At 36.7% G+C, this 22,084-nt stretch overlaps 1 protein-coding gene and 1 long non-coding RNA gene across 2 annotated transcripts in view; one reads left to right on the plus strand and one right to left on the minus strand.

The window, feature by feature from the left end:
- LOC124262907 (protein CBFA2T1-like) overlaps positions 1–22,084 on the minus strand; it is a 149,475-nt gene that overhangs the window by 63,848 nt on the left and 63,543 nt on the right.
- On the plus strand, positions 3,721–21,823 carry LOC124262915. Its single transcript, XR_006894724.1, has 4 exons — positions 3,721–3,868; positions 15,016–15,018; positions 19,927–19,931; positions 21,812–21,823. It is a non-coding gene; the product is annotated as an uncharacterized LOC124262915 (long non-coding RNA).

The following is a 22,084-nucleotide window of genomic DNA, read 5'->3' on the forward strand; positions in this document are numbered from 1 at the left end:
AGTGTTAAATCACACACTGACTACTTCACCCATCGTCTCACCCCCAACTGTGGTTTAACTACAACACAATGAGAGAACAACAGAATGCAAGAACAATGGCAATCTTTGTAAACATAAATAGTGTATCAACTGAGAAAATTAAACAAATATCATAAATAATTAGGAAGATGCATTTGTAAATATGACAATACATTTTGCTAAAAAGCATTCCAAAAGTTACTGACTTGTATTTACATTCAGGATTAGATGTTGACTGCTTGATGAGGAAACAAGAAATAAGTGGAGATGAAAAAGCAAGGAGGGTTATATATGAAGTACATGGACATGAGGAAATGTGGATTATATGGACATAATGTGGATTAAATGGACATAATGTGGATTAAATGGACATAATGTGGATTATATGGCCATGAGGAAATGTGGATTATATGGACATAATGTGGATTATATGGACATGGGGAAATGAGGATTATATGGACATAAAGTGGATTATATGGACATGAGAAAATGTGGATTATATGGACATAATGTGGATTATATGGACATGAGGAAATGTGGATTATATGGACATAAAGTGGATTATATGGACATGAGAAAATATGGACATGTGGATTATATGGACATAGGAAATGTGGATTATATGGACATAATGTGGAATATGTGGATTAATATGGACATAATGTGGATTATATGGACATGAGGAAATGTGGATTATATGGACATAATGTGGATTATATGGACATGAGAAAATGTGGATTATATGGACATAATGTGGATTATATGGACATAATGTGGATTATATGGACATGAGAAAATGTGGGATACATGGAGATGATGAAATGTGGATTGTAAGGACGTGATTAAATGTGAAGTATATGGATATGAGGATATGAGGAGTATCTATGGACATGATAAAATGTAAAGTATATTAACATGAGGAAATGTGACCCGTAAAGATATGAGTTAGAATTGGTCTTCAGCAACCCATGCTTAGAGTGGCATTAAAAAACAAACAAACATCAAGGCATTTACAAGAGGTTATGATTACAAGTATATATAGATATCACTGTATTTTGTGAATCAAACTTTCGATACTCTAACATGATATCTTTGTTTCCTTTGATATTCTATTTCTTACTGCTGTATCCCCATCCGGTCAGTGAAAATTGCATTGCATGGACAATCTTGTCAACCATTACATCTGTGAGTGACCACAATCCAAACATTAAATTTCCACCTACATCTTTACCAAATGTGAAACAACTTCACTGTCCAAACATCCCAACAAATTTCAGGATGTACATTTTCAAATGCAACTTTTAAGTCTGGCAATTCTGAAAAAACTACACAGGATAAACTATTCAAACAAACCCGAATTCATTATTTCAAAATCTGTCAGTCTATCGCAAAGTCTGAGAGTAACATGCAGTTTTTTCTCTCCATTGTACACTGTGTTTTTTCTGCTGTGGAAGCTTTTTATGGTATTGAAATAGACACTAGAATCAGCTGGTCCGGGAGCAGGGAACAACATCAGACTGGAATTAGCGTTCTCCAACATATGAGCACCTGAGGACCACAGTGGTTTAATTAAAAGAGCCTACAGCAAATCGCATATGCGCAGTTTCGCGTACATGAGCTTGTTCCAAAACCTGCTAGTATGAGGACTCGCTGTAGTTCTCCCCCAGAAAGTTTGTCACATCTATATCTGGATGTGCACTGGCACCAACTAATGACATAGATACATTATTACAACAGTACTTGTCATAAATGATTAAAGCCCAATTTACCTATCGGAATATTCATTAGAACTCATAAAGCTTATCAACAAATGAGTCATTTTCAACTTTAGGAATACTTAATATTATTGACATTCCTATGTATACAGAAGCTGAAAAAAATGAATAATGTGAAAAGCATACATCAGTTATCAGTTTTTCAGTTAGGCCTTAGTCAAGCTGTCATTTTATGCAAAAACTGCATAAATTCTTCAGAAAAGATAACAACTAATATAAAACATGACAACCATGAAAAACTTATCAAGGTTTGAATTATTCAGATATTCCCCTAACAGTACAGTTGGCTTGGTTGACACATGTCATAATATCCTAATTGCATAGATCGATGCTCATGTTGTTGATCACTGGATTGTCTGGTCCAGACTCGATTATTTACAGACCGCTGCTATATAGCTGGAATATTGCTGAGTGCGGCGTCAAACAACAAACAAACAAACAATAACGGTATAAAGTTCCACTCATTAACTTGAGAGTTACACGGTAGTATTTACAAGTGCTTTCTAACTACCAGTAAACATATAACAAACGAAAGTCTTAACATTGAAAGATCACCAAACTATAACATTTTCACATGCATAACCTTGGGGTAATATCGAGGCTTACTTTAAAATTGTATTCTTGTTTTCTCATTTTGGTGGCTTATGCATCTTTTATTTTTAAGAGTAATAAATCTTTGTATTTATATGACAAAGAAAATTGTTAAAAAAAACTATCATGACAAAAATTATTTTTCTTACTGTTAGTTTCTGGTTACAGTATCATACTAGGGTACACAGGTATAATACATGTATGTCATCAGATACAGATTTGAATTTACAAGTCCGTTTGAGTACTCATCAACATTTACATATTAATTCAAAGGAAAAACAGACCTGAAAAAAAAAGTTTTTAGTAACTGCAGAAAAAAGGTTAGATATGTTGGGTTAAAATGACACAAAGATGGTTTGAAACTGTGAAGTTGATTTGAAGCAACCCGTGTAAATACTTCAAGTTATCTGACGTTTGACACAACCACAAAATGATTACACATTAAAATACACAAAGATTTAGCTTCTACTTAGAGACAAGAGCAATAATGACACCAAATGCTGTTTGCACTTTTAAATCTCCATACATCAGTTCAGTGTCTGCCTGTTTGTCTATTAACTAGTGTCCCCAACAAGCAAAAACATGGGTCTCAGAGGTGCAGGTGATCATACAGACAAACATGGCTATACCACATTTAGCACTATATGATAACCTTGGATTCATTCATGGATTCTAAAGCTCATCCATTCAGAATAATACAGACTTAAATCTTGAATATTCTATAGAAAAAAACCCAAATCAAAACCACTTCCATATTAACCAAACGTCTGCTGACAACAGAGTCAACTGTACAATTCTCGCTGTATAAAAAAGCTAGTGATCACAAATAACCATGAAACAGCGATGACACCAGGTGTTCAAGGAAACTTGCGGGGGCCCTGGGGTAGCCTAGTGGTTAAAGCGTTCACTTGTCACACCGCAGACCCGGGTTTGATTCCCGACATGGGCATAATGTGTGAAGCCCAACTTCTGTTGTAAAAAAGAGATATTGCTGGAATATTGCTAAAAGCAGTGTAACACTAAAACTCACTCACTCAAAAACTTGCGCCATCCACAAACAAACACAAGGCAGGCCAAATGAATGACATTATAATCAGCTTATTACCGGTACTCGTCTTTTTCTTTTATTTAACAGGGTTTTACGGAACGCGTGATTCCTGCGTATTGGACGCAGAAATTTTATGAAGTACCCCCAAACTAAAATCCTGTCGTCCTTGTGGACACAATATAACTTTTTTCTGGCAAAGAACTTTCTGAGTTTGTAATGATATCCCATATTAAAATATAAACATTCTGTTTACAATCAGTATTCTAATGACATTGATAGTAACACATATTATAACATAATCATTATCAAATGGGAAGCATCCATGATCAATGTTTGCATGCAAATTGATGGACTCCAAATTTTCGAAATGGACTCTCAGAATACATATGCCCTGAGTCCCCAGGACTTCCGGTTTCGAAGAGCTATGTAAAACCCTGTATTTAATTATCTTTGTATTACAGAAATCCTTGTCACATATAGGGATTCCTGCCCAGGGTGCCAGGAGACCCATTGCATTAAAGAATTAAGAAGAGAATTTATGAGGTTTTTTTCTTTTCGTAACCTCAGATGTGGACATGACATTTGCTCACACATTCCCATTCTCTCTTTTTCTGTACTGTAAATATTTTATGTCACTATGAAAAAAATATGTATTATATTCACCAAAGCTCCTAATATACAATATTTACGACACAGAAACACAAAAAGGTAATCATGTCTATTTATGTCCCTGTCAGCTGTTGTCCAGTTTAATTAGACCAACCTAGCTGTAAACAACAACATTCAAGACAGGAAAACCAGTGTGGTGAAGACACAAAACTGATACTGATTTTGTCTTATTTTGGTTCAACAACACTGAAACCAATGATGCAAAATTCAAATGCATTTTTAATAGATACATGATCTTGGTTCAATATCGTCTGAAATAGTGCATGAAGATTTAAGTGAGTAAGTGGCTGTTAAATGTGTGGAAAAAGATTTGGTGATGTCTACAAGCACAGGTATGGTGTTGTCAAAATTCTAGAAAGATAATCAGAGTGAATCAGAATCTGAACCCATAATCACAATCAGTTGCTTTCATTGAAAGCCCTTTGAAGTATGTTTGGGCTTATAATGCCTTATCAGCATGAAACACCCCTTTTACATCAAGTGCTCAGAATGTCACACAGTGATAACAGAAACAAGCACAATCAATGGTGGTCGAATCCTAGTGTGTCGCACCATCCCTGAACAATATTACTGCAAAAGTCCTAAACGAAACAAGTCTAGATGTTCCCTGAACAATATTACTGCAAAAGTCCTAAACGAAGCAAGTCCAGACGTTCCCTGAACAATATTACTGCAAAAGTCCTAAACGAAGCAAGTCTAGGCGTTCCCTGAACAATATTACTGCAAAAGTCCTAATGAAGCAAGTCTAGACATTCCCTGAACCATATTACTGTAATGAAAATGTCCTAATGAAGCAAGGCTAGATGATCCCTGTGAAGGACTTTACAAGATGCGCAGTCCTGGATACTTTCTGTGAAGGACTTTACAAGATGCGCAGTCCTGGACACTTTCTGTGAAGGACTTTACAAGATGCGCAGTCCTGGATACTTTCTGTGAAGGACTTTACAAGATGCGCAGTCCTGGATACTTTCTGTGATGTGAAGGACTTTACAAGATGCGCAGTCCTGGATACTTTCTGTGAAGGACTTTACAAGATGCGCAGTCCTGGATACTTTCTGTGAAGGACTTTACAAGATGCGCAGTCCTGGACACTTTCTGTGAAGGACTTTACAAGATGCGCAGTCCTGGACACTTTCTGTGAAGGACTTTACAAGATGCGCAGTCCTGGATACTTTCTGTGAAGGACTTTCAGATCCTGACACTTTCTGTGATCCCTGGATACTTTCTGTGATGTGAAGGACTTTACAAGATGCGCAGTCCTGGATACTTTCTGTGAAGGACTTTACAAGATGCGCAGTCCTGGACACTTTCTGTGATGTGAAGGACTTTACAAGATGCGCAGTCCTGGACACTTTCTTAAAATCATTTAGTCTTCCACCTGTTATGGTGGCAAATGTAAAACATATTGACAAGTTTACAGGAGTTCTCTAGATTAGCTTTCAAAGTCTTAACCACTTTGTTCGGCCATTTTGACCTGCTGCTCCCCGATCTATTTTGCATCAAAGTAAAAAGTTTGTTGTGTGAACACCTTTTCTGTCTTCTTATCATGAAATTCAATTACAACTTAACATAAAGAACTAAATTCATAAAAATATCTCACACTTTTGTGGAAAACAACATGAGTTTTTCAAGCAGAGTCATTTATGAAACAGCCTCAAGGTTCAAACAAATAGTTTCAAATGGAATGAAACAGAAAGTTCCTGGCTTCTTCATATGGCAGCATCCACCTGCTGTTTGCAGGAATGCAACATCTACCACCTTCATCATCATCAACAACAACAACAACCACTGAATCCCAACCTGAGACCAAAGAAGTGACGTTCTCAAAAGATTCCAGAGAGCCATAGAATATTAAATCAATAAGTAATCACTTTTCATACTGAAAACAATGAGGACTAAACATGCACAGCTTCCAAAATGATTTCAAAATTGAGCATCCTAGGGGTATGAAAGTGAAATGTTTCATGTCAAAGCTCAAGCTAACACCAGGACGATCTGCAGCAGCCGTCGATCTGGACGGAAATGTGCACTGTCTCTCATTGATAAGCTAAGTAGAGAAATGTGCAACCCAAAATTAACACATTTTCTAATTGATACTTGTGCAGCTGGCGAGAAGCAAGTAATTTCCACACATCTCGCAGCAGTGTGGACAGCGCTGATAAAAACGAGGTCGTCAACATGTACGTGTTGCCAGAAGAGAGGCGAAGGTGATCCGATGTGAATAAAGACAAAGCCTGTGGTTTATTGCGCTAATGCTATTACTCAACATATTTCTGTTGTTTCAGTCCTTAAAGGATTCAGGGAAGCCTCATAAAAGAACTTATCCTTAAAAATTCATTTAAATCTGATATAATGAGGAAAAATTGGCTATTAGTTGTGAAAGGGCTTTCGGAAAATCACTAACATCAACAAAACAGTTATGAGCCAGGAATTAAAACAATGTGTACGTCCGAAAAGGTGGCCCAAAATGATTTTTTATCATGAGCTGATACAAGAGAATAATTTTAGGATCAATGTCAAATTGTGTGAGCACACCATATCATCCTTTTATCACCTTGGAACAATACGGCCGTTATTGCAGGTGGCCCCTACGGATGGATGCCTTTTAATGATGTTGGTAAACCCACTGTATGTGAAGCATGTTAATGTCATTTATACACAACATTCAGTCTACAGAGAGCCCTGTGTATATCTTACTCAGACTATGTTTATGGTCGGATCTGGCAATCTTTTAATCATTAGTGCAATTAAATTATGTCGCTAAACCTAACAAAGACTTTCTAAGAAAAAAGAATTAAAATATCTACGTACAAAAACAATAGCATGATCAAAATTATACATAAACCATTATTATAATATTGGTCAACAAAGTGCTCATGTATATTTTACCTAGATGCTGTTTCAAGATTGATTAAATTTTATGCTTCTGATTTGGCTTATATCTCTAGTGTCATCACTTATTTTCAAGGGCCGGTGGGGTACTCTTGTGGTTATAGCATTCACTCGTCACGCCGAAGACCCGGGTTCAATTCCCCACATAGGTAGAATGTGTGAAGCCCATTTGTGGTTTTCCCCCACCGTGATATTGCTGAAATATTGCTAAATGCGGTGTAAAACTAAATTCGCTCACTCAATCAAATTTTCAAATAAATTTCACAGCTACACTGCCTATTATGCCTAATATGATTGGTTTGACTGATTAATCAGGACCAGTTATTCTCTAGCTTTGACATTTCATATGTAATGACCAAAAAATGAAAATGCTTTAAAAGGAAAATAAAAAATCTTCCTTGAACAATCTCAGTAATTCAGTAACTTGTAAATACAATATTCATCTCCAATGGCTCAAGCATATGTTTTCACTTAGATAATCATTATCGTCAAAATGAATTCATTAATAATTCAGAGAACTAGTGAAAATGATATGAACAAAATTTACAAATGTTGAAGATAAACACTGAAAATGTATTGTTAATTACCAGTGTATCTATGGCTAAAACTAGTCAAGTGTACACTGGGCTTTTCTGTCTACAGAGGAATTTGTTTGAAAGAATCAAAGAAATTAAATTGTTTTTCGAACCTTTTCTCCATTGTTTTTATTTTTGTAATACCTATCCTTTCCTCAACAAGTTAGTATTATTTTTCACGCATTTAAAAATAAGAACATTTATGCTATTTTGGTACAATTAAAGAATATCTGCCTTGTCACCCAGCCATTACCTGATCCATTACATGTCTCCTACACATAGTTGTGTTAGGGACCTTAGACTAATGCTTAGTCTCTGAACATATATGTTTGAGAGTAACAAAAAACCATTTAAATTGAAAAGGAGACCCAGGGAGACCAGAGATTCAAACCTGAGGAAATCTAGACTTGCTTCATTTAGTACTTTAGCATTGCAGGGAGGGTTAGGCAGTAGGGAAACTAGTGTGGTTCAGGGACTGTGAGACAGACTAGAGTGACCTATACACTTACCATTATCCTGGCAAGTGACCATACTTTAGAGGTAGATACAATACTATCCATTCATCAAGTTGTGATTAAACAAAGTTTCATTAAACAAAATAAACAAATCTATGAATATAAATGTATATTTTTTCTGTGAAGTCCTACTGAAACTCAAATATACTTTTATTTCAAAGATTAAATTTTTCCAATTTCAAATTGTATTGGAATTAATGCAGCTTGAGTGTACTATTTTTTGTTTTCAAGATCCAACTGTTGCAGGTCCATTGTAAATCGAGTATTGTCTTGTGAAATATCCATAGTGCAACAGCTGACAGATATATCTAACAATTTACCTCTCTCTATAACCAGCAAACAGGTCTCAAGCCATGGTGCAGGGTTATGATAGAGCAAACACTATCAACTGATTCAAATCACATCATACAAACAGACGATTAGCATTTAAAACCCCTAAACCGGAAAAATCTTTTGTGACACAAAAGAGATGTAGAACATCTTGTCTGTAAGGAAATAACTGAAATCAAAAACAGCATGTCGCTACGGTGATACACCTTGTCCAAAACCGCCTCAACTACTAGCTAGATCAGCAATGCAAAAAGGTGTTTATGCTACTGTTAATATCAGCTTGGTGTTGTCTAATTGTCGCCAGCAGCCACTCCAATGATATGATGATGATCACCACATATGCAACAGCTGGCTCACAGAAGCAGTCATGTGATGCTGGGTTATTATGGTCTATATGAAGCGACAACGCTTTTAATTACCATTACATATGTTGCCAGTTTCTGATATACATCCAGCCGGCCATAACTAAGGGAAAGTTTAATTTAAACAATGGTTATCTCTACCATTGCACATCTGTGGCAAGCGCAAGCTGCTACACTCCACAGTCTTGTTCAGAATCCAAACTTTTTCCGAAATTATAATAGGCACGAAACAATTGAAATGGAAATTTATGGTTGATATATATTATGTTTTGCATGTCTGTTTCAGGTGTTACATCGAGTGTCTATAATTAAAGTTGTCATTGGTGAAATGAACACCACAGTACTTATTTACGTGAATACCACACACCTGTTGTGCTGTATACAAAAGTGAAATATACATTTGTTAATAACAGAATGTGAAAAGAAATGGCACCATATGCCTCCGATCTGCATCTGTAACTACCACATATAATAGAATACATATATAAACCAAATATGAAATAAAACACTTAACTAAATATTATACAAAATTAATCTGTCCAGCATATTTGTCAAGGTATTTGATCCTACAGCCCTTAGGCAATACACACATTATACAAAATAAACGACTACCCTAATATCGCATTCATATATTAATGTATGAATTGAACTTAAATACAAATATATGCATATAAAATATGAATTTTCTAAGATCAATAATTATATTTTTTAAATAAATATATGCATAAATTGCATGTAGTTACTAACATCCCCTGATATCCCAGAAAAATACATACAAACTTCAATATTCATGGAAATTAATTATGTTTATTTCAGCAATAAAACTAATAACCAACCTGTAAACATGTTTCACTGTCAGGAAATTAATGACAGCAATGGCAAATACCCACGGCTGCGATTCCTTCCCTTCTTAATTCACTGCCTTCAGAGTACCAACTACCTTCAATGGTTTTTCTTATTCCAATACAATTCACAATTACACCGTGCTGGCAACTCGGTACAGTAATGACTTAGGTGCCACCTGCAAGGTTCCAACTAGAAGACATGACACCACTTGCAATTAGATCCACAGCCTATTCCGTGGGCGGCGCACACCTGTTAGTATACTACCCTCCACACACCTGTTCTGTGAGCAGAATCCTCCAAGGCGTTTTTACGTTTTACTCCATCAATACTCAGGCGCACAGGGCACGTAGCATTTATCGCATCTTACAAGAAATTGATCATCATTGATTTCTAATCAATATATACTGATTAGAGGTTGTCAGCAGGTGGAGTGTTCTCGCAGACGAGATAATCAATTAGCCGGACTCGAACATGCGGTGGTATGGACCCATTGATTAGATAGCAGAAGTATGTCTTGAAAACTTTCATTAGCTTGTCCGTCCTACTGGTCGTTCTCACCATTACAACATGGGTCAGGTCTTTCACTAGACTGGTGCCAGTCTTTGTTTCTCCTCAACACTGTATTTTCTGAAAAAAAGCCTACTGGAGTCTGTCCAACAGTCCTTGAAAGGTACTGTTTTCCTTTCCACCATGCCTTTTCTGTAATGCCAAAGTCCCAAATATTGGAAGCATGTCTACATTGTCTGAATCTCCTATCTCACCAGGGCGCCTTTTCAAATTAAATGGAGCTATTAATTTTTATCCAAATATTATTTTCCATGACTAAGCATTACTCTAGTTCTACTACTACGGTCTGCTGTGTTTCTAATGGCTTGTGTGAGTTTGTTTTCCCCATGTTTGTTTCAAATGTCTAAAGGTATTCCAAATAGCATTTACTGCTATTTATAACAGAACAGGGCCTAGTGAATGGCCTAGGTTTAGCACAGATTATAAATCACTTGAAAATAAATGTTAGTTCTAAAAGATAAGTTGCATTATTTTATACTACTCAAAAAGAGTTATCAATTCTTTCATATTACATAGCTAATTAGCCATGACATGACACAGAAACTGTAGTAATGTGAAAGAATTCCATGACAAATTAATTATATAACAGTTGGGTGTTCTAAAACATCCTTCTTAGTGTATTCATGACATACTAAAATATTTATATTTAGTGCTGTTTGAGCAATGAAATAGCAAAATCACTTGACATAGAATGCTATAAGATTTAGTGCATTTGATAAGAATACTAAATTTATTACAGATATAATATGGAAAGCTATGTTTTGTTAGCCTCATTCTTCTTTTTTATGATTTATATATAAATTGGTAAAATGATCAACTTCATCTTAAATGGAACACAGGGAGTTTTTGACCAGACTGAGTGAGTGAGTTTTGATTTTACGCCGCTTTTAGCAATAATTCAGCAATATCACGGCAGGGGACACCAGAAATGGGCTTCACACCTTTAACCCATGTGGGTAATAGAACCCGGGCCTTCGGCATGACGAGTGAACACTTTACCCACTAGGCTACCCCACCGCCCCTTGACCAGACTTAATCTTTTGCTATCAATTGGCCGCACTGGCAAAGAATAAAGTGGGGTCATATTTAGCAGGAATTGTTTTGGTGGACAATTTCTTCAGCAACCACTTATCAGGACTCTACCTACAAGAAACAAACATTATAGGTCTCCACTTTAGAAAATCAATTCTACTTTGTACAGAGAAAATGAAAAATTGATGACACATTGCTTTAAGGCGAAAATACTGAAGCTAATGAGTTGCAAACTCTCAGTCAATATACCAGTAAAATACCATTGGAGGGAGTGGGGGGATTTATAATCATGAGTTGCAAACTCTCAGTCAATATACCAGTAAAATACCATTTGAGGGAGTGGGGGGATCTATAATCATGAGTTGCAAACTCTCAGTCAATATACCAGTAAAATACCATTGGAGGGAGTGGGGGGATCTATAATCATGAGTTGCAAACTCTCAGTCAATATACCAGTAAAATACCATTGGAGGGAGTGGGGGGATCTATAATCATGAGTTGCAAACTCTCAGTCAATATACCAGTAAAATACCATTGGAGGGAGTGGGGGGATTTATAATCATGAGTTGCAAACTCTCAGTCAATATACCAGTAAAATACCATTGGAGGGAGTGGGGATCTATAATCATGAGTTGCAAACTCTCAGTCAATATACCAGTAAAATACCATTGGAGGGAGTGGGGATCTATAATCATGAGTTGCAAACTCTCAGTCAATATACCAGTAAAATACCATTTGAGGGAGTGGGGATTTATAATCATGAGTTGCAAACTCTCAGTCAATATACCAGTAAAATACCATTTGAGGGAGTGGGGGGATCTATAATCATGAGTTGCAAACTCTCAGTCAATATACCAGTAAAATACCATTGAGGGAGTGGGGGATCTATAATCATGAGTTGCAAACTCTCAGTCAATATACCAGTAAAATACCATTTGAGGGAGTCGGGGGATCTATAATCATGAGTTGCAAACTCTCAGTCAATATACCAGTAAAATACCATTGGAGGGAGTGGGGGGATCTATAATCATGAGTTGCAAACTCTCAGTCAATATACCAGTAAAATACCATTGGAGGGAGTGGGGATCTATAATCATGAGTTGCAAACTCTCAGTCAATATACCAGTAAAATACCATTTGAGAGGAGTGGGGGATTTATAATCATGAGTTGCAAACTCTCAGTCAATATACCAGTAAAATACCATTGGAGGGAGTGGGGATTTATAATCATGAGTTGCAAACTCTCAGTCAATATACCAGTAAAATACCATTGAGGGAGTGGGGGATCTATAATCATGAGTTGCAAACTCTCAGTCAATATACCAGTAAAATACCATTGGAGGGAGTGGGGGGATTTATAATCATGAGTTGCAAACTCTCAGTCAATATACCAGTAAAATACCATTTGAGGGAGTGGGGGATTTATAATCATGAGTTGCAAACTCTCAGTCAATATACCAGTAAAATACCATTTGAGGGAGTGGGGATTTATAATCATGAGTTGCAAACTCTCAGTCAATATACCAGTAAAATACCATTGGAGGGAGTGGGGGGATCTATAATCATGAGTTGCAAACTCTCAGTCAATATACCAGTAAAATACCATTGGAGGGAGTGGGGATTTATAATCATGAGTTGCAAACTCTCAGTCAATATACCAGTAAAATACCATTGGAGGAGTGGGGGATTTATAATCATGAGTTGCAAACTCTCAGTCAATATACCAGTAAAATACCATTTGAGGGGGGGAGTGGGGATTTATAATCATGAGTTGCAAACTCTCAGTCAATATACCAGTAAAATACCATTTGAGGGAGTGGGGGATTTATAATCATGAGTTGCAAACTCTCAGTCAATATACCAGTAAAATACCATTTGAGTGGGGGATCTATAATCATGAGTTGCAAACTCTCAGTCAATATACCAGTAAAATACCATTGGAGGGAGTGGGGATCTATAATCATGAGTTGCAAACTCTCAGTCAATATACCAGTAAAATACCATTGGAGGGAGTGGGGGGATTTATAATCATGAGTTGCAAACTCTCAGTCAATATACCAGTAAAATACCATTTGAGGGAGTGGGGATTTATAATCATGAGTTGCAAACTCTCAGTCAATATACCAGTAAAATACCATTTGAGGGAGTGGGGATTTATAATCATGAGTTGCAAACTCTCAGTCAATATACCAGTAAAATACCATTTGAGGGAGTGGGGGATTTATAATCATGAGTTGCAAACTCTCAGTCAATATACCAGTAAAATACCATTTGAGGGAGTGGGGGATTTATAATCATGAGTTGCAAACTCTCAGTCAATATACCAGTAAAATACCATTTGAGGGAGTGGGGGATTTATAATCATGAGTTGCAAACTCTCAGTCAATATACCAGTAAAATACCATTTGAGGGAGTGGGGGATCTATAATCATGAGTTGCAAACTCTCAGTCAATATACCAGTAAAATACCATTTGAGGGAGTGGGGATTTATAATCATGAGTTGCAAACTCTCAGTCAATATACCAGTAAAATACCATTTGAGGGAGTGGGGGATTTATAATCATGAGTTGCAAACTCTCAGTCAATATACCAGTAAAATACCATTTGAGGGAGTGGGGGATTTATAATCATGAGTTGCAAACTCTCAGTCAATATACCAGTAAAATACCATTTGAGGGAGTGGGGGATTTATAATCATGAGTTGCAAACTCTCAGTCAATATACCAGTAAAATACCATTTGAGGGAGTGGGGGGATTTACAATCATGAGTTGCAAACTCTCAGTCAATATACCAGTAAAATACCATTTGAGGGAGTGGGGGATTTATAATCATGAGTTGCAAACTCTCAGTCAATATACCAGTAAAATACCATTTGAGGGAGTGGGGGATTTATAATCATGAGTTGCAAACTCTCAGTCAATATACCAGTAAAATACCATTTGAGGGAGTCGGGGATCTTATAATCATGAGTTGCAAACTCTCAGTCAATATACCAGTAAAATACCATTGGAGGGAGTGGGGGGATTTATAATCATGAGTTGCAAACTCTCAGTCAATATACCAGTAAAATACCATTGGAGGGAGTGGGGGGATTTATAATCATGAGTTGCAAACTCTCAGTCAATATACCAGTAAAATACCATTGGAGGGAGTGGGGGGATTTATAATCATGAGTTGCAAACTCTCAGTCAATATACCAGTAAAATACCATTGAGGGAGTGGGGGATTTATAATCATGAGTTGCAAACTCTCAGTCAATATACCAGTAAAATACCATTGGAGGGAGTGGGGGGATTTATAATCATGAGTTGCAAACTCTCAGTCAATATACCAGTAAAATACCATTTGAGGGAGTGGGGGATTTATAATCATGAGTTGCAAACTCTCAGTCAATATACCAGTAAAATACCATTTGAGGGAGTGGGGGGATTTATAATCATGAGTTGCAAACTCTCAGTCAATATACCAGTAAAATACCATTTGAGGGAGTGGGGGGATTTATAATCATGAGTTGCAAACTCTCAGTCAATATACCAGTAAAATACCATTGGAGGGAGTGGGGGGATTTATAATCATGAGTTGCAAACTCTCAGTCAATATACCAGTAAAATACCATTTGAGGGAGTGGGGATTTATAATCATGAGTTGCAAACTCTCAGTCAATATACCAGTAAAATACCATTGGAGGGAGTGGGGGGATTTATAATCATGAGTTGCAAACTCTCAGTCAATATACCAGTAAAATACCATTTGAGGGAGTGGGGGGATCTATAATCATGAGCTGCAACTTCAGGCTGTGAGTGAGTGAGTGAAAGGTAGAAGAAGAGAGGAAAGGATGGAGTATGATATATTTGGAAATATCTCTCATATATCTTTGTAAAATCTTATAGAAGCTTTACTGAGGCTTTGAATGTTGTAACCTTGATCACACAGCAACCTTGAGAAAGCTCATCCTCAATTATCCAGTATCTGTATTGCTATTGGGGCGGTGGGGTAGCCCAGTGGTTAAAGCATTCGCTCATCACACCGAAGACTCAGGTTCGATTCCCCACATGGGTGAAACCCGTTTCTGGTCCCTCGTCATGATATTGCTGGAATATTACTATAAGTGGCGTAAAACTCAACTCACTCACTCACTCACTGTATTGTTATGACACTCCTTGGAGCTCATGTGCTACAATACCAATTTTTTGGAAGTGAGTTCCACTCTTCCACTCTTACCACTAAATCAGTACTGCTTCTTGCTTATGATGAATGCTGATATACCGCGTAGATCCACATCGACAGTCATGACCTTGGCTGAGCAGGCCCTGATGTATTCAATCAGATCACAAGATTGTTATTTATGAACATTTGGCTAGAAAATATGTTTTCTTGAGTACATTAGACTGTGAGAGGGGGATCCTTATGCTACAAGACAACACGCAAAAGTCAAATTTATTACTAGTAATACTGCTTCTTGTTTCATCCATGAAAGCACAGAGTAATTTGATTGGCTGTCTATTTCCAGCATCCAGGATACATATCCTAACTAAATGGAGATATGATACACTGGATAAAGAAGATGAAGAAAGACCTTTACCCTCAAACAATCTACTCTCTTGGAATGTTCAGATGCTTGTTTGGGGAATTTGCTTTGATAAAAAGAGGTAGAAATATCATTTATACTCTTCCATACAAAGTACAAACAGAAAAAAAATATGACAAATTTTTTTATATTATTTTGTTCCGTTAATAGAAACAATTTATTTCGATTAGGGTTCAACTATGCTTTTCTGACTATTTAGCAGAAATAGTTTACATTGATTTACAAACATTTATGTACAAAAACTTAACATAAAAATACATATGATAGTTTAGTCTCCAAAGGAGAGCTTTTAGTTTTATGATTGATTCCCAGATGTTTTTGTGCAAGTGGACCTTTCTAGTGTTTTGTGACCAATTATCTGGCATCCCAAACTATGAGCCTTGTAATCAATTCCGCAGTGCTAGCTGGCCCTCAAGGGGCACCTGCATGACCAGAGTCAAGCACATGGCAAATAAACCAATCAAAGGAAACATACAACAGCATCTGTGAAATAGCTACCTGTAACAAACACACTGCTGTGCAATGTACAGGCTATGAACGACAACTGATTGCAATGTGTTTATACTAGATGACAGACAAGGAAGGTAATGGGTGTCTTTGAACAAGTTCCGTTACAAGGCCCATCATCCATATGTCATCAATTGTTTCAAAAACAAAGAAGAAAAGAATTATCAAACATTAATTATTTGTGTTCGTTAGTGCAAGAATCGTGAAACAAACAATTGATATTACATGCTGTAGTACGGTCAGCTTCGTCCGTAGTAAAATATTGATAAAAAATCAATTATAAAATTTTTCACCTTGAAGACTCGCGATTGATCAATCCGAGAATTTTGTTTTATTGAACTCATTACATTATTGGCATATTTCACAATAGGTTGGGAACCTTGCATTCTCAAAACTATTTGCAGAAAAAACTGGTGGCATTCACCAGGTGTTCTGTTAATTATTCACAGCTCTATCGCCCTACCAGGCCAACAGCAAACACACGCTATACAAAGGTGGCCCATGCAATAGCACACTATTAATTTTGCATAAATTGATCTGTCTTGATAGTGGAAGATTATTGGCATCACTCCTTGCCTGTGTCTCCTATCTGCCGATTTCCGTGGGGGCCAAACATATGCTCCGAATCTTGCCGACCCTTTTGATGGATTTCCCTGTATTGCGAGGACCATGGCCCTTCATGCGACAGTAGGGAAATTGCTAGCTACACAAATAGTCTTATAATTATTGAAAACGTTATTGATTAAGACCCAAATGTTTCTGAACTAAAACTTAAAACACACAGACTTAACAGGTTCCATGCATGTTTTTGTGTGTATACTTGATCTGTATTCCATATACTGGTTATTGGTTAGACATGGTCTTCTTTATCGGCAAACATCAGACAATCATTAAAAGGCTTGTATTATTTCACATCTGTTTGTGGAGTTCAGTTCCAGTGTTCAAATACAATTTGATAACGTCATTTACTGTCATCTCAGCCATATATTTGTACCAGTGATATATCAGTGTACATATATCACTCTGCATTTATATCAGGGTATATATATCACTATAATATATCATTGTAGATATATCACTCTGTATTTACAGCCGGGTATATATATCACTGTACTATATCACTGTACATATATCACTCTGCATTTATATCAGGGTATATATATCACTATAATATATCATTGTAGATATATCACTCTGTATTTACAGCCGGGTATATATATCACTGTACATATATCACTCTGCATTTATATCAGGGTATATATATCACTATAATATATCATTGTAGATATATCACTCTGTATTTACAGCCGGGTATATATATCACTGTACTATATCACTGTACATATATCACTCTGCATTTATATCAGGGTATATATATCACTATAATATATCATTGTAGATATATCACTCTGTATTTACAGCCGGGTATATATATCACTGTACTATATCACTGTACATATATCACTCTGCATTTATATCAGGGTATATATATCACTATAGTATATCATTGTAGATATATCACTCTGTATTTACAGCCGGGTATATATATCACTGTACATATATCACTCTGCATTTATATCAGGGTATATATATCACTATAGTATATCATTGTAGATATATCACTCTGTATTTACAGCCGGGTATATATATCACTGTACTATATCACTGTACATATATGACTGCATTTATATCAGGGTATATATATCACTATAGTATATCATTGTAGATATATCACTCTGTATTTACAGCCGGGTATATATATCACTGTACATATATGACTCTGCATTTATATCAGGGTATATATATCACTATAGTATATCATTGTAGATATATCACTCTGTATTTACAGCCGGGTATATATATCACTGTACATATATCACTCTGCATTTATATCAGGGTATATATATCACTATAGTATATCATTGTAGATATATCACTCTGTATTTACAGCTGGGTATATATATCACTGTACTATATCACTGTACATATATCACTCTGCATTTACATCAGGGTACATATGTTACAGGGAATATGTATAATATCTGATTCACTCAGAGAATGTACATAATACCTAAAATTTTCAGGAATTTTAAATATTCCCTGGTTTTAGGAGAGGTGTTTTAGACATATTTCCTGAAACTGTTTGAAAGTTTAGATGTTTTTGTTTTTGTGTGTGACACCTTTGATGTAAAAATATAACTTTTAGCTTGTTAAGATAAAACAACTTAATGATTGTAGTAACAACATCTCGGATGAATTCCAACAAGGGTAGCGCGTGTAGTTTTAAAGATTTAAGTGTTAAAACCGACTTTGCCACACCAGCATCAAGTGAGTCGCCATCTGAATCTACAATTGAGACTGGACAGGAAGATATCCATCTTAAGAGAAAGCAAGCCAATGAAGCACAGATCCAGGAGGCTGAGAGAATGGTCAATAAGTTAAGCATTTAAACTTTCAAACAGTTTCAGGGAATATGTCTAAAAAACCTCTCCTAAAACCAGGGAATATGTATAATTCCTGAAAATTTTAGGTATTATGTACATTCCCTTAGTGAATCAGACATTACACATATTACCAGAAATTTTCAGGGATTATGCATATTCCCTGATTATACATATTCCCTGTAACATATATAGCACTATAGTATATCACTGTAGATATATCACTCTGTATTTACAGCTGGGTATATATGTCACTGTACTACATCGCTGTAGAAATATCACTCTGTATTTACATCAGGGTATACATATCACTGTATTATATCATTGAAGATATATACCACTGTGTATTTATATCATCATATATCTATATCAATGTTGCAGGGTCCCTCTATGTCAATCTGACATATGTGACAACCTACCTGAAGAGATTACATAATACAAAAGTAAAAGACATATTTAAAATAAATAACGTAAGATATTGTAAACTAGCAACTGAAAAAGAAAGAACAGGTTGTATCGTGATTTTACTGCAAATTTTAAGTACTATTAACGGTGTATAAATAAAAGAGGTGGTTACAAAGTTCCCAGTTTAAATATGAGTGAGTGAGTTGTGTTTTACGCCACTTTCAGCAATATTCCAGCTATATCATGGCAGGGGTCACCAGAAACAGGCTTCATACATTGTACCATGTGGGGAATCAAACCCAGGCCTTCGGCATGATGAGTGAATACTTTAACCACTAGGCTACCCCACCTCAAGTTTAAACATGAAGGATGAGAAGTGTTTGTATACATCAAGTACAGTACGTCCCCAGTCTCATTAAAATCAGATCTGTTCACTTGCTGTCCCCACACCAAAGTTCAACGGACATCCCATTACAGGTGATGTCGGACTGACCTGGGGATTTTGACCGACCAGTGACAAACAGGAAGTTGACCTAAGTCAATGAAGAAACAGCTTTTTTAAGAGTATGTCACTTGTTTTGAAATGAAGACCTCCATTATGGCTACCCTCTGATAAATATAGTTTTACAAATTTCGCAAATTAAAATTTTCAAGTGAGCGAAAGAGAGTTCTGTTGATGGCCAAGACTGTATGGTAGTACTTCCCACGTGCTACGGAAAGTTTCTTTGGTTTCAAATGTTTATCCTGTTGAAGGGAGAGATAGACAATGTCTAGCATTCGGAATCATCTGTACAGCCTGTAACAAGCTTGCATGATTAGGAAGCACATTTGCAATCTGACTGGATGGATGAAAGGTAATTCTGCCGCGACCTGTAATGGGATGTCCTCAGATCTTTGTTTAGGCTAGTGAGAACTAAGATCTGGTTATAATGAGATTGAATAGTTTCCACGCTTTCTGGCTGCATTTGAGCCAAATACAAAGTCAGCAGCATATTTCACACATCAAAGTGACTAGGTTATCGCTGTTGACAAAATAGACAATATTGGCAATAACGCTGTCATCAAGTGTCACCAGCTGAAAGGGCTCGCTCCAACAGCCAGTCATCTAGGGCTGGTGTCAACTTTAGGAGCTGATGATGCTCCTTCCTCCGCCACTGTTAAGGGGTGGCCACCTGAGTTCAAGACGGGAAGAAAAGAGGCTCAAAGATGATCCAAGGTTTGAAAGCCCTTTAAGGATAAAAGTACCTAATCTTATCATGGATGATCAACGGCTCACCACACTCAGTCCGAGACTGTGGTAACATCTTACATCTCTTCTTCCAAAGAAGACAAAGTCTATCCATCAATCTGCTGAGGTGAATGCTTCACTTTTCAGGGATTCTATAAGAATCTAACTTGTGGACTACTTCCCTAAAGGTCAGAACATTGATGGCCAATAATATTCTAATCTGCTTGTTCCAACAGAACAATGCATTTGTGCTTGTCGCCATGGTTCCAATACATGATTGTGTTTTGAACTCACTGAACATCCTCTGTGGAAAGAGCTATTTTGGCAAATACTTGGCAACTATTGAGTTATAATCAGAATAACTCTTGTCTAGGTAGAAATGCTATCATGGAATCATATGTCATACAAAGTTTGATAGCATCATGCGATGTCAATGTCCGCCCCACAGTGAGCTGAGGTTTCTACTGATATTTACGGATGACTTCGATGCCAGAAAAACTGAATGTTATCAAATACTCACCATGTCTATCTCTCAACATTCAAACCAAAACTTTGCCAAAACAGAAACAACTCCTCACTGTCAGGTAGGCACAAATAATTACACACTATGCGTGCAACAGACTGACCCTCTAATCAGAGCTACACAACATATATATGTCACACATTGTGTAACCAGCAACAGACTGACCCTCTAATCAGAGCTACACAACATATATATGTCACACATTGTGTAACCAGCAACAGACTGACCCTCTTATCAGAACCACATGTCATATATATGTCACACATTGTGTAACCAGCAACAGACTGACCCTCTAATCAGAGCTACACAACATATATATGTCACACATTGTGTAACCAGCAACAGACTGACCCTCTAATCAGAGCTACACAACATATATATGTCACACATTGTGTAACCAGCAACAGACTGACCCTCTAATCAGAACCACATGTCATATATATGTCACACATTGTGTAACCAGCAACAGACTGACCCTCTAATCAGAGCTAAACAACATATATATGTCACACATTGTGCAACCAGCAACAGACTAACCCTCTAATCATAGCTAAACAACATATATATGTCATGAATTGCGTAACCAGCAACAGACTGACCCTCTAATCAGAGCTACATGTCATCTATATGTCACACATTGTGTAACCAGCAACAGACTGACCCTCTAATCAGAGCTACATGTCATCTATATGTCACACATTGTGTAACCAGCAACAGACTGACCCTCTAATCAGAGCTACACAACATATATATGTCACACATTGTGTAACCAGCAACAGACTGACCCTCTAATCAGAACCACATGTCATATATATGTCACACATTGTGTAACCAGCAACAGACTGACCCTCTAATCAGAGCTACACAACATATATATGTCACACATTGTGTAACCAGCAACAAACTGACCCTCTAATCAGAGCTACACAACATATATATGTCACACATTGTGTAACTAGCAACAGACTGACCCTCTAATCAGAACCACATGTCATATATATGTCACACATTGTGTAACCAGCAACAGACTGACCCTCTACTCAGAGCTACACAACATATATATGTCACACATTGTGTAACCAGCAACAGACTGACCCTCTAATCAGAGCTACACAACATATATATGTCACACATTGTGTAACCAGCAACAGACTGACCCTCTAATCAGAG

Source organism: Haliotis rubra, unplaced genomic scaffold, assembly GCF_003918875.1.
Source record: "Haliotis rubra isolate DU_JTF1 unplaced genomic scaffold, ASM391887v1 Scf12, whole genome shotgun sequence".
NCBI lineage: Eukaryota > Metazoa > Mollusca > Gastropoda > Lepetellida > Haliotidae > Haliotis > Haliotis rubra.